This window comes from Manacus candei, unplaced genomic scaffold (genome assembly GCF_025592945.1).
Source record: "Manacus candei isolate 608988 ecotype Guabito, Panama unplaced genomic scaffold, ASM2559294v1 h1tg000023l, whole genome shotgun sequence".
NCBI classification, from domain to species: Eukaryota; Metazoa; Chordata; class Aves; order Passeriformes; family Pipridae; genus Manacus; species Manacus candei.
Genome location: NW_026138071.1, coordinates 14469828 through 14485411, shown reverse-complemented (window position 1 = coordinate 14485411; position 15584 = coordinate 14469828).

Here is a 15584-nt window from a genome sequence, read left to right as displayed (position 1 = left end):
ATATGACAAGAATAAAAAACAGTGCAATTTTTAAAATAATACACAAAGTCAGATATAATTTAAGTCTTTGTTGAATATATTATGAGTGGTTAATAAATTACTGAAAGTGCAAATCAGCTTTGCGAAGGGTTTGCAAGAAAGAAAAGAGCTACATTTGTCTTATTTCCTATAAAGTAATAAGACCAATGGTAACACTAAAACACTTGGCAAGAAAAATCTCCTATTTATTTGTAGCCCCAAAACCTGAGCTGCATGATCACCCCCAAAACCTGAGGCCCAGACTTAGTTATATTGAGGAAACTCCTAGCAAATATAGTGAAATGAAACCATTAATTGGATGGTCTTTCTTCCTTGTTCAGCCATTAAATGAACTCTTTAAATGCATTTCTGGTTTTGACTTTTGTTTTGGTATGAGTGTTAAAAACCAAATACATAAAAAGAATAATGGACTGCTTAGGATAAAACATTTTATCACTGACATTTTTCTGAAATTAGAGCAGGGTTTTCAAACAAAAAATAAAGTCTAGAAACTGAGAAAGTAAATACTATTTGGATTATTTTCATTGTTCTCTGTGTCACAGCAATAAACTTCTAGTATAATGTAGATGTTTCATTCTGTACACACACCTCATAGAAAAATAGTAAGACTTCTGGTCAGCAAACAAGATAGACTTTCCTGAAACACCTCTCCTTTTCCACTGCTTCTTTGTATTTTATTGATAGAATATTTTGCAACTTCCTGACTGTGTAATGAAGTCGATTTTTTTTCAATTTTATGTGCAGAGGAAAAGAATCACATAGAAAGGAATCAACTAAAAATAAAGCAAACCACTCATTCAGCTGGATGACATTTTAGGTTAACTCAGAATTCTATTTTTTGTTCTTTTTTGGCCAATACCCATGAAAATTTTCTTTTGCTTTTACCTGAACTTTCTTTTCCCCCCCTTATTTTTTTTAGCTCCAGACTTCCAATGAGGAATGGACTGTTTTCCAGCTATTGTACTTTTGTTTAGGCCATAAGTTTCAGCCAGATCTTTCTGTATTTTGCCCCAGGCATTTGTCCCACTTTGCTTTGACAGAAGAATAGAAAACCACATTTATAGTATTCCCAAATTAATTATACTTTTCCAGGTTTAAAATACTGTGACAGATCAACAAAACAGTAGTAGAAAACTAATTCCTTCAAAAAATATGAAAGAAGGAAGTTGTGTAAGATGGTGTAATTAATCTTGCAATAAAAATAATTGTTTACAGTTAAAATTAATGTAACATGCATTCCTCAGCAGATAATAAATTATGGGTTTTCTCATTAGCATTTGAATTGATTTCCTCTAATTTCTGAGGAGCACATGAGCATGTGACTAGATTAAGTTTAATTGGACTACAGCTGGCACTGATTGTGTGTGGATAGGGTGGGGGTTTTGACTGATTTGGCATCTTCCTGCATTGTGTTTCGTCGTCCATTTCTTTCTGTTCAGCCTTTTCTGTACCGGGTATAAGGCACTGTAAGAAATATTAGAGAATTAAAAGGGAAAAGAACCTTCTGTGAACACAGAAAAATGCAGGTGAGGTATTTATAGAGGGTCTGTGGTGTCAGCTAGCGATCAGGCTGAAAGTGAGACAAACATCATGCCTTAGAGCCAGACTGCTGTGCAGTGGAACATGCACACGATGCAGACACTATCAGCAGAGCATTTGTGAGTCTTGTAAGAGAAGCACAAGGGACTGCTGAGTAGCTCTGTGTTGCTCCTCACTAGCTGAATGTCACCCCGTCACAGGAGAAAGCTGATAGAGTCCTGCATTATGTTCCAGATCTCAGTTTAGTGTTTTAACAGGGAGCAGCTGCGGCAGGAGTACACATTCTTTCTTATTAACTCTCGTTGCACAGGCATTAAGCTGTATCAGACAATGAAATTTTAAAATTTTGCTGCTAGCATTACTGCAGTTCCTCTATCAGCCTAGTTAGCCAGATTTCTTCATAATATCTGCCTGTGGAAGGGTATGAGATTAGGTCAAGCATGTAGTGATAATCCCCTCTGTTCTTCTAGTCTTCACTGATGTATGGCTGCAGGATTTTATGAAGAAAAGGTGATATCTTTATGTTTAATAGCCCTGGATGGATTATTCTTACATGAAAATATCTAACAGCTTTTAAAATTCAGGTTGAATCTTCAGCTTTCTCAGAATCCTGTGTCTTATTTTGCTAGTAAAGCTGTGCACTGGTAGAACTATTTTAATTTGATACTGTCTAATTCTTTTATTATAAAAGACAGGTACTTCATGCAAGTTCTGATTTTTATACTTAGGTTCATCTCTTCTCAGAAAAAGGCCTTTAAGTTTAAAAGTCTATTTAATAATTTCTCTATTTAATAATTTCTGTGAAGTCACTACACATCCCAATTGTCTTTGCTGGTCTTTTCCTTCTGTTTTCAAATTCTGCTACTGATTTTTGAGCTAGAGAAACCAAAAACTAATACTGAGTACTCAAGAGTAGCTCATTCTGGATTCACACAGTGACACACCAGTTTCTGCTTTTTTCTCTGTTCCTTTCTGAACACTGTAGATTCACATGGAGTACCCCACTATTCAGTGTGACTGGGGTTGCCAGAAACTATTAAATACAGAAAGATGCAGAGGGCTACCTGTTGAAAAGAACATAATGTAAGTAGTGGATAGTTTAGAGACTATTTTTTTGTCTTCTATGAAGATATATCACATACTGAAAAAAGTTTAAAGAATCTGTAAATGACAAAATAAATTCAATGGAGGAAGTACTGAATTTGGGGCATATGGTGAGGTCATTAATGGGAAAGAAAAGGCCACAAGGTATAGTGGAAAGGCAGATGCTAATAGTGAGCAATTTAATAAGAAATGCAGATAGAGTGCCAGACTCACTCACAGTGTAATTCAATTTAGGTCAGCATTTGAGGAAACATATGAAGAATGAATTTGGATCATGCTGTATAATCTTGGTTTTGATTCTCTCAGTCATCTTTTGTCTTCCAGGTGCTTTCCATCACAGTTGGAGATGAAAACCAATGTTTACTGTTGGTTCATACTGTACTTGAAACAAGTAACAAATGTGAGTGGAAGTAGAAAGAATGTTTTACAAGACAAATTTAAATAAAAATATTTTAACTAATAGGTTCCTCATATAGTTTTCCACAATTGATTTTTAAATGTACACTAAGAAGGCAGACAAAGGTATTTTAAGAATGAGTGGTGTACTAAGAGACTTCATATTCATGGCATTTCTTCAAGCATTTCTTCCCAGGCAAGGAAATCCATAGATAGATCAAATCAGATTAGAATAGCAAGAAAACAGCGAAAGACCAAGTGGGGGTAACATTATCCAAAAAAATCAAGAAAAGAAAAAAGAAAGAGTGAAGGTTGTCTAGGTTTTGCTTGCATTTGGATTGAAGAGTTACTTATTGAATGAGTTTCCCCATTTACTCAGCTCTTTGTTTTAGATATGCATTGCAGAGCATAATTGGAAATGTAGCCCCTGCAACTTATGAAATATTTGGTCCTGTTTAGTGGATATTTTTGGCAGAAATGAGAACACATACAAAATTTTCTGTTGTGCCTACTTCATTCCTTTACTTCTGGAAGTTTGGTATTTACTTGATCTTAAAAATGCCCAAGACATTTGCCTAATACATGTATGAAATTTAAAAAAAAAGAAACATTTTTCTCTTCTTGGGGTAAATATATCATGCAGTATTTATTCCCCCATGTGAGAGTTTGGCCAGTAATTACACAGTTGCTTTGAGAAACATATAATGCCTTCTTAAACCTCTATGAACACTGAGGAATGTAGTTTTATGTTTCATCTGAAAAATTGTTACTCTAGCAGTGCATTGTACGTTAGCATCATGCTGAGACACTGGCTTACCAGTAATTTGAAATAAAGAGTATCCCCTTTTCAGGGACTGACACTATCTCTTCCAGATGGGCTTATCATGGAAGTATTTTCTACCGAATACTGTTCAGATATTTGCTGGGTGTTAGAAGTTTGTGAGCTTTAGGAAGACTAGAACCCTAGATATTCTGGCTACAGACCAATTTCAGGTTATCAGTTTCTTGAGACCAGAGCTGTTAAAATAACATCTTGTAATCAGGAAAAAAGAATCAAAGTATCACGCTAAAATTTTTAGTTTGATCTAGATACAATTTTCTATTTAGTTATGTGTAGCAGTGTATTTATGTTTATTATTATTATTATTATGTCATTGTCATGGTACTCGCTGTGTTTAGATCTTCCAGATAAAAAAACTCCAGCTTGCACGTAGTGTTTTGAATGTATTTTTTGAACACTGTGGATGTGGGGTTTACTGTGAATGCCAAGGAAGATTTGCAGGATGATGATCAGCTGGCAGTGGGATGTCCTTTTTAGAAACAAGTTAAGATTCAAAATAAGGAGTTAAGCAGCAGTGATGTTTTTGCAGTGTTTTCCAGAAAAACCAACTGCTGGTACTCTGCCTGCAATAAAAATAATATATTTGTAGTTGAGAAAAAATGAACAAGAACAATTAATTGCAGATCAAATCAAACCTGTTCTGCATTGTACTTTTTGACTATTTTTGTACCTCTTTTGTCCCATCTCCAGCTGTGGTTAAAAAAAAAATCCTTACTGTAAAGTACAAAATCCATCTCATTAATTTGGAGAGATGCAATGAACTGCTCAGCTTCTCAATGTTGGTTTAAAATGCATTGCAGGTTTCCAGGGAACGTTCTGCAATCAAGGGCTCCTGTAGCCTCCAAGCCTCACAAAAATTTTTTTACTATGCTCTCAGTTTATATGCCAATATCATTTTGAATTTGAAGGTTTTAGGTGGTCTTAACTAGACTCTTGCTTCAGTGACTGACTCTGATCAAAGTGTACAGTACAATTTGACTGCAGCAAAATGTGTTGTGTACCATCTCTAATTGGCTGGGCTGTCAGTACAGGATTTCAGCCTGCCGAGAACTTTCAATCTTCTGTGTTTAGTGTGCATTAAATCTCTCGTCATCTACAAAATGCCTTCCCTCCCCCCTTTACTTTGGTCTGTAGGAGAGCTACAGTCCGTAACCTTTGTTTTCAGTTTTATCATAAATTGAAATACACGCACACTTAAATTTTCCTAATAAATAAAGTGCTATGTTGTTCCAAAGCTGCCTTTTCACCTCATTACAGCTCAGCGGAGTGGAGAGTGATGTCATGGTTGACCCAGCACCAGCATGCCCATAAATGATACAGTATGTTCCCCCCTTTACTTCCTGGCTAAAGCACTGGGAAGGAGCTTAATATGAAATTCATGCCGTGATGACAGATTTAAAAGTTGCTACAGACTGTAACAGACAGCAACTGCATTTTGCAGACATACATGACACATACCACTCTCTTGTATTCTTAAGTGATGACATTTTCAGTTTAAAGACTTATGCTTCTATTGCGCATTATGGCTGTCTGTCTACAAAATTAGGCTGGAGGAGGGAAGGAAAGGACAGGAGAGAGAAAACACTGAACTTGATATAAAGCTCTGCTTAGAGAATATGTCAAATATTAATCAGTGGTTGGAGGGGTGGCTCTCTCCAGTTTTCCAGCAGGCTGCACTTCTGCTCTGTGCCTTTTGGGGGATTGGAAATGTTTGGAGGCAGACAAAGCGGTTGTGCTTCATCGGGTGAAATGGGCCCCTCACACTTTTAACAAGGAGACTCTGAAAACCCAAACGGTACAAATCCGTAAAGCTGCAAGCAGGAAACTAACACACCAAACGTGAGACACCCGTGTTTGGCTGGGCTTCCCAAGCAATTAAATAAATAGCCATCAAGTTGTGTCTCCGGGGCAATAAAACATGCCACTGCGGAGAATTTACAGGAATGGACCAGGGGAGGGTGTTGCCTGATAGGGAGCTGTGACGTTCTGCACTTACACCTATGTCTGTGCTAGAGAAGATTCTCATGACAATAAAACTGGATTGTAAATATGAACACTGGTTTATAACCTTGACATCTTCCTTCACCCTCCGTTGGCTGCCCTTTTCTGCATCTACTCAGTATCACAGCGTTCATGACAGGCAAACAGTCACTCAAATTGATATAAAGCAAAGTTATGCAAATATGTAAGAATGGATTACTAGCGTTGCACTAGATCAGAAACCAAAATGACATTGGCCTCTTATCAGAAGACATTTCATACTCTTAACTGCAGTTTATGCCAAACAGGTAACCTCCTCCAGTGGAAAACATATCCATTAATTTCCTTCAGGATTCTTAGATGCCTGACTAGGATTTCAGAAAAGCTGAAGAAATAGAATATCCTTGACAATTCCTTCACATTCTCTTTGGAGACACACGTGTGCAGAAACAGGATTTTATGATTTTTTAGATGCTGAGCACCCTTAAATGAGAGCTGCAGGAAATCAGTTCCATGCAGAATTATGTCTCTAGCATGGTAGGAATGCCCAGTCACAAGAGACATGATCAATAAAGCTTATAGTTTATGCACCTCAATATTGAGCTTCCACGTTTTGATTTAAGGAGTTTCCTGTAACATAACCCATGGGAGCTAAATTTTCCTGCTCTGCATGAATGAAATGTTGCCATTTGTTCAATATTCAGGTTATTTATCATTTGGAGCCCTCCCCATATTACTGAAGCCAAACCTCCTCACAAAAAGAGGCAATTCTTAAAAGGAGTATAAAGCTTTGCTCCAATAAGGTATCAGCTAGTGAAGAGTAAGGATGTTTTAATTCGGTCAAAACAGAATCACAACTTGAACACAGTTGAATACATGAGGTTTTTGTCTCTCAGACAAACTTTTTTGAGTTTCAAAGGAGTTGTAGAATTTTTGATCTTATTAAAATCATTAAGTCAAATTTCATTGAAAGATTGACAATATGAGATTTCCAACTTTGGTCCTCAGTTGAGTTTGCTTTCAGAAAGATTGCAAGAGCATCTTTGCATATAAAGATTCAGTTCTTCAACAGAAAACCTGATGTATGAGTGATATTTCAAGTACATGACCTATTTTGCAGTATATCCTACAATGTGGAATTTTTGTGACTGAGTAAAACCTGTGAAAATATCTAAATGCCTGACTCTGATTTTCAAGAGGTGTCACACTATTTTTCCCATCCAGTCTTAGCTGAAATACTGTGAACAGTTTTGACACAAACAGTAAGGCGTACTGTCTTCTGTCTTCTGTTACAGGTGCCAGACCAGTGGGAACATCTTTTCCATTTTTCATTCATTCCAGTTTCCCACATGCATATCAATTTATCTTTGTCGCTTGCAGAGCCTCACTTAGCTGAGTAGCTCTCATTTGTCCCCTGACCTTTGACTGCTACTGGTTATGTTGAGTATAGGATAAGGAGGGGAAATTGCCATGAGAAAGGTGTCTTTTTTTTCTCCATCAATCCCTTGAGGAATCGAACCTAGTTACTGCAGAAGATGTGAGGATGTTTTGTAGGTTTCTAGATTTATTTGCATTCCAAATGACATTTTTAACACAAACTTCAAGGAATATGAAATAGTATTATTTGGGAAAAAGTTATTGTATTTTGTGGAATGTCAGATAAGGGCAAATTAGTACAGAAGTCATGCAGATTTCTTCACAGCAGAAACATGCATTGACAGTGAATGTCAGATTTTTGGAAATTACAGCTTTAAATGAGAAAATATTAAATTGCTATCAGTTTGCTAATTTAGTTCTTTTACAGTATATGGAGGATGGTTACTAATTTTTCAGTATTAAGGCATTTTATGTAAATGTAACTGATGCTGTAAAATGGAAGGAATTAGAGAGACTGTTTAAAACCAGTGGACTGTTCTCCAGACCTGGAGCATGGATTAGTAGCATGTGAAAAGGGAAATCACCAGGGATGAAATATTGACCAAGCTAGCAGGTCCTCAACAAATGAAAGTATAACAAACTGGAATGTTATTAATCACTACTTCTGGTGTTGGTTTTTTGTTTGCTTCCTAAGCAATATCATTAATTGCAAAGTGTAATATTATCAGTACAGTTCTGTAAAAATTATTATGGGGTTTTTTGCCCATTCAGTTATCCTTATTCTGATTATTGCTAAAAAAATTAATTTCATTGTATTTTGCTACTTCCAAAGTCTGGAAATTTGAAACTGAAACTGTCATGGGTGTTTATTTGTGTGAAAGATCCCACCAGCTCTTGCTGACAAAATGGGCTGACGTAAACAAACACCATTTTACTTTTCACATTTTTAATGAGATCCCTATGTAGGTGGTGACAGTAAATTAGTAAAACTTATAACTGGAAGAAAAAATAATTTTCTTAAATATAACTTATAGCTGGTAAACTTGGAGCACCAGAACCCAGCCTCTGACCAGTTATGTGTAATTTCATGAACCTAAATATAATTGTATAAAATGTTATTAGCAAGTTACATGTGTATCTGAAACATGAGATTAACTCTGTGTGGTTAAACGTTTTTTTTCCTGGGATGTGAACACAGCCCTGCCTTTCAGAAATGACCATCTGCCTTCCAAACAATTAACAGCCTCCTTGGACTGTGGCAACCACAGAAGTGTATTAGCTAGCTCTGGTTGCCATCTGAGTCAACTGGAAGTTCTCCTGGATGTACTAGGTGAAAGATGGTAGAAGCAGACAATGACCTGACCTATGGTCAAAAAACTTCTTTTTGTTTCAGGACAGAGAAATCTTCAAGAAAGGAATCTTGATAAATATGGATTTGAGTGGTGAAAGAAAATGTATTTTCCAAATTGAGATCCCTTTCTATGAATGGAGAATTGGAAAGAGGTGTGTAGTGTGAAAGCGTACTTGCATCTGACAGTTTAACAGCTGGGACCTGTAGGATGGCAGCCACAGAGCCAAAACATCCTTGCAGTGACCAGCTGTGCTGGTTTTGTCTGGGGTAGAGTTAACTTTCTTCCTACTGGCTGGTATGGTGCTATGTTTTGGGTTTGTGCTGATCACAGTGTTGATAATAGAGATGTTTCTGTTATTGCTGAACCGGGTTTACACAGAACCAAGGTCTTTTCTGCTTTCTGTACTGCCATGCTGGCAAGGAAGTTGGGGGTGCATGAGAGGCTGGGAGGACACACAGCTGGGACAGGTGACACCAACTGACCACAGGGATATTCCAGACTATATGACATCATGCTCAGTATATAAAGGTGGGGGAAAAAGGAAGGAGGGGACGTTTGAAGTGATGGAGTTTGTCTTCCCACGTCACTGTTAAACATGATGGGGCCCTGCTCTCCTGGAGATGGCTGAACACCTGCCTGCCCATGGGAAACAGTGAATTAATTCCTTGCTTTGCTTTGCTTTGTTTGTTTGTGTGATTTTTGCTTTCCCTATTAAACTGTCTTTATCTCAACCCATAAGTTCTCCGGCTTTTTACCCTTCCAGTTCTCTCCCAGCTCACACTGGTGAGGGAGTGAGTGAGCTGCTGTGTAGGGCTTGGCTGCTGGCTGGGGTTATACCATGACACCAGCCCATGGTACTCAAATGCTGCCAGGCTGCTGCACCATAAACTGCCAGCTTTTACAAGACTGGTGTGGAAGAAGTGTCATCTAGTGACTGACATTAGTCAGGCAAGATTGCTGGCCTGCTCCAACGTTATTGGGAAAGGTCCAGACACCTGAGCATCCTCAAGCAGTTTGTGATGGGAAATGCCCATAAACATGTGGTAAAACTTTGTTGATACATATTTGAACGCATATGTGCTTCTGGATTTACACACAGATAAATGTATGCTGAATGCATTGTGTTATGTTGTAGACAGATAAGGTGCATGTCAAATTAGAGTGACAAAGGAAGATTAAGACCAGATCTCATTAGCACAGAACCGAAAATATATATTAAATAATCCTATTTTCTTTGTTTAAGAATTGACTGGAAGCAAGTTTGGAATTATTTAAACTGGTACCCTTCATTGTAATCAGTAGAAAAATAAGTCCAGAATTTATGTGCATAAAATCCTAGTTGTTCTTTTTAACTTTCTAACAGTTAATGGGTCTCCATAGCAGTATTACTAATTTTAATAACAATTAAGCATTCAAAAGTCATTAGAAAAAGAGATAACATGCAATAATGTTTAAGTAGGCTAAACAAAGCTGCATCCACTGCCTTTGGCTGTGTCTTCTCTTGCATGTCCATTACAGAGCAGTAGTCCAGTACATGACTGCTTAGAAGGAAAAAAACACATGCAGAAGGCATCAGACATGGTACTGTATCAGCCTAGAGCCAGAGATACTACAGCCTGTGACAAAGCAACATGCAGATCACAGCATGAGGGCTTGCCATGAGCAGTTCTTTTGAGAGTAATAGGTACAGAGAGAAGGAACCAAAACATTCTGTTGCAGTGTTCCAGCCCAGCAGCACAGAAAACACTGTTAAAACATTTTATCCCTTGTGACTTTCATAACTCTCCCTGGATTTTCACATTCCTCACTAGCAGTTGGTTTTACTTTGATAATGTGCAAGTTTGGAGGCTGATTCTATGAATCTTGTCCTTAGAAACACGAATTATCTTCTTGGAGTCAGTGGTTACTTGTGTGAGGAAGACTAGAGTACTTGAACTGATATCTCATTCAACAGCAGTCGAGGAAAAAGGCCTTTCCTCTTCTTTGCCTGTATTTAAGAAGCAATTTTTGTTTCATATAGAAGACAGATATGTCTAGCAGCATCAGTGTAACATATCTATGGAATTGTAAACCTGTTACAGTTCCAAGTGTATTATTTCTCTTTGTTTCCCTCCATTGCCCTTGCATCACACTGGAATGTTTTCTCTGATCTCTACTGAGTTGATACAACTCTGAAGGTATGCAAATTGACAGGAGAAATGGTAAAATAATACCTGCTGATCTACTTCAGTCCACAAGAGGTGCATCAGGTTTGTATGTGGGAATAGAGGGACATCAACTGCCTTGAGATATATGAGCATTTTTCTTCTCCCTGTGCTAATGTGTCAAGTCTTGAGTAGAAGTTTACATTAGCCAAAATTTAGAGATTCGGAACTGAAATATCTTACAGCCAAACCAGGTTAGGTGAGACCCACCTTGAAGTTTTCTGTCTGTTCACTGCAATAATTAGTCAAATATTATATCCAAATTCCCATAAATGAGGAATTCTGGTTTTGGACCGAGTATTAACTCTGTGACTTGAGAAGACAATGCTGGTGCTGTTGTACCCTTGTACTTCTAAACATCTGTTGTATTTCATCTGACTGGTGTGCAAAGTCCTCTGTGCACACATGTAGGAGCAAGAGTCATCTGTGAACTAGTGAGGAAAAACTGGACAAAGGCTGTTGGTTATTTTAGGAGAAATGAAACATTAATCCCTGTCTTCCATGGCCTAAGCCTTAATCCCAGAATAACCTTTCAAACTACTTTCAAGATGAATTATGTTTTGGCATTCTCAAGACTGGAGTTAGTGAAAATTATCTTCTCCCAAAGCTCATTTTGTGCTGATTGTTATTCTGATAGAGCATTTATGTATTTACATAGTAAATCTATTTACAGTAAGTAAAATAATTTGTCAAAAATCAATACAGTTAAATTTCATCCTCTTTTTGAAGTCTTAAAATTAAATCTGTGATTGACCTTTTATCAGCTATATATATTGACTGATAGCCATGCTTTCTAAAAATGTAATTTATGGTTTTGAATGCATGTCTAAACCAGAAAATGTTTTACAATCTTACATCAGTGTTTTAATTTCATTTCTTTGTATTGCTTGTCATGTCTTCCCCTTTCAGGATGTCATTTCCTCTGTCTTCACATATGTTAGAAGTGGCCAAGACCGGTAAGTGTCTTCAGACTTGTCTCTCCTTATTTCATAGGCTTTTGACAATGTGTTTGACTGTTTTCTTGGATCTCCAGAGAGATATCTCTGATTTGCCAAAAGTCTGGGTGCATTTGAGTTATCTGTGTCCTGGGGCAGAATGAAAAAGGTTTTGGATTTAACCATAAGTCTTGTAAGGAGATACTTTCAATGCTTTTAGTCAAGACATGTTTTAAAAATGTTTAAATGGATGACTTCATGCTTCATTTTTATAGCATTCCTGGAATACTGTTACAAATACAATAAATGTTCATTTAATCATGAATACTATGCTAGTTGTCATTTGTGAGATAGTGAAATAAAGTCCTCACAAGTTCTAAATGGCCTATTTTATATAGAATACAATATCCTTGAGCTATAGCACTGATGTTCACGTTAAACTCAAGGATTTAAGTTTTAAATTGAAGGGTCTTTCTCTTATTTTGCCATGCACATGACTTCCCGTAGAAGTTAATCTCTAAATGCACTGAGTCCTCCTATTTTATAACATATTTTATAGGGGAAGATAATTGCTCTCTTGCTGCTCTTTGGTCCAATTCTGTTAAGTTTATTCTAGAAATCTGTCATCTATAAAAGCTAACAAGAATATCCACATCTAAATAGTTTTGCTATGGTGGTACTGACTAGACATAAGAAGGGAAGAAGATATGATCTCTAGTTTATTCATAGTCTTTGTGACATTTACCCTTTGACATAAGATATTTACATCCGTTCATCAAAATGTGACTCCTCATCACAATCTCCTAAGCTAAGCCTGTAATATACATGATTATGGTAATTTAAAAAAGAAACATAAAAAAAAGAACATGATAAATGCATATCATCTTACTCTTTATGGCTCTAGTAAATGTCATACCTTAGGCTAGATGAATATGTTTTGAGTTTCCCATGCAAAAATCTGTTTTGAAATGAGTCAGTCAACAGGCTTTTTCTTACTCATTACTACTTAGCCTAAAGATCTTAGGAATCTGGTTTGTTTCATTATCAATTTATTTCTGAGAAAATAATTGTCTTTATGTAGTACTAAAATCATAATTTCCCTTCAGTTTGTAACTGGGAAAAAAGTAAATTTTCTACCAATTCTATGAAATTAGTTCTCTGTCTGGATCTTCCATTCTCTGTATGATGCTTTAACTTGAAAATTAACATAACAGATACCCCTCGAAGAGTCTCAGAAAGGAGCAGAAAAAGGTGCTTTATATTGAAATCAAGCAATCAGCTATATATTTTAGTTGTCTTTATTTAAGAGCAATAAATTTTTTTAGCAAGTGGAATAAACCAGTGAGAATAACTAAAAAGGCATTTAGTGAATTACACAAAGGGTGTGTGGTTTAGACCTTTTCTGGAACGCAGGCTGCAGTTTAGCTGTCGAGTCACTATCATTCTCCTCAAAGGTGAAATGATTTAGAGGCCTAGAGAAACTTAATTTTTCTTGATCACCATGTGCAACCTGGAATTTTAATGGCAGGCATAATTAATTCTTCTGATGTTAATCATCAGGGCTGGGCTCCACAATTATCAGCCTAGTGCAGCTGGGGCATGGTGCAGACATGAAAAATTAGGAAAATGAATCAGTAATAGGGTGGCAGATTTAATCTGCATCATGAAAACAAAGTTAAAAAGAGAGAGATCGAGAGAATTTCAGCTGAAGCTTTTGTGCCAATGAGCACTGACAGAACTGAAAAATGTTGCCGATGTCCAAAGTGATTGGTAATTACCAAGCCATTGAATTTTTTATTGTCAATTTATCATTGCGCCAGAGGTTAAATTTAACATCTTCTTCTAAAGCCATCACTCTAGGAGGAAGGCAAGCTTTGCATCACGTGGACTAGGAGTCAGTGAAAGGTTAATCAGGTATTCCTTTAGTTTGTGTGTGCTTCCAAATCAGTCTTTCTTTTTGTGTCCTTTATGCTGCATAGATACCGTGGGGTATTTTCTAATTTATATCACCTGTACATTTCAGAAAAAATATTAGATTGCGTTCCTCAGCACAGCATCATCTGCCTTGCTGTGTATTTATAATGCTGTGTTTTCATACTTCCTCAGGCATATTTTACACACATTTCAATATGTATATGGAAATTTTATATATCCAAAAGCTGTATGATACAGGACAGGCATTTCCCAAACAAGGAAAAATATAATCTTAGTGTTCGAAACTACTGCAGAAATTTTAAAAATCCGATGTAATTTGTTTAGATTTTTATTTGTTTAGTACTCAACTGTGTTATTTGGTTTGCACTTGATTTTTGCTTTGTTCTGAAGCCATGTTGTTTGTGAATGGTCCAGTTTAAGATTAGGGTGATGTTTGGAATGCTAGAAACTGCTTTTGGGCTGAGGAACTGTGAGGGGAAGGCTGTTTGCATTTTGTATCTTGCACAATGCTGAGTACAGTTTTGGCACTTAGAAAGTAAGAAATATTAGCATTTGATAAAGAAACACATGTTTCTCCCTCGAATCTTCCCCCCTCAAGAATATTTAGTAGATGGTAGGGTCTTTTTTGATACAAAAGCCATAAAAGACTGAGAGAAAGACAGCAGCAAAACATCCTTATAACAGAAATATGCGACAGAAATATACATTCCTGTGTTAGGGATTAAATTGAACCCTGAAGTAAGTGAAAACCTGTTCAGTGAAACAGTAGAATTTGTGCTTCTCTGTTTACAGGTTTGGATCTGCCCTGAAAATTCCAAATACATATTATTATAGTGCTTGCTATGTAGCTGTCTTTTAATACGATATTAAATACAACTTCTGTCTACCTAAATTTCTACCTAAATTCTGCTCAGCAATCTCACTTCTATTTACTATATACTTTTGCATTGTTTATTATAGATTCAAGACTGTGCTCTGATCAAAGGAATTGTATGCATTTTCTATAAATTAAAAATGGAAATGGCCTTTAGGGGAGACTCAGTAGAGGAATCAATGCGTGCATTAATTACTGCAATTCATTACCCAAATAAACACAAGATTCAGCCTTTTGCTGGATACAAATTTAGGGACATACGATGTTTACAAGAGACAAAGGCTTGTGATCCTGCTCATGTTAATCTACAGATCAAAGTATGTGAGCCCATTCCTGGTGGAGGCTCCTTTGGGGATACCATAGCTGGGATCAATCCCCCCATGCAGGCAGTGAATTATTGCTGCTGAATACAAAAGCTGCTCACGTGACATCACTATTCCCTAACAACAGGAATACTTGCTCCAGATAGTGCTTTAGAAGAGAATATTTTCTTGATACCTCACTTTTCTATAATTAAACTCAAATCATAAAGTGATAGCTGTACAATAACCACTGATTCACTTCATTAACAAAAATATGCCATATTTCATAGCAAATACTCAGTCATTTGGAAGAAAAACATGAAAATATACTCTTTAGCTTCTCAGAGGTTTTCTAGAATATAAACAGAAGGTTAGAAAACAATAGCAATTAGAACTATACAGGAAAAAAAATCATTTATTGAAAAGCTTTCATATTTTTCTGAATCAGTATCCTTTGTTTTCTTAAGAAGAGACTAGAATAGTATTGGAAAAACGCAATTTTTCTAACAACATCTGGTTACATTTCTTCATCTTATTTTATAGTTGGAGGATAAATTACAGTATGAAGGCTTCTGTTCAAACCAGGGCACAGAGCGTGATTTGAATCTCAGTGCATTTTGCCATTGTGGGTGCAAGCTCACCCCCGGTCTCAGCAGTTCACAGCAGAACCCCAACCTTTTTCTTCTTTCCTGTTGGAGCACTCAGA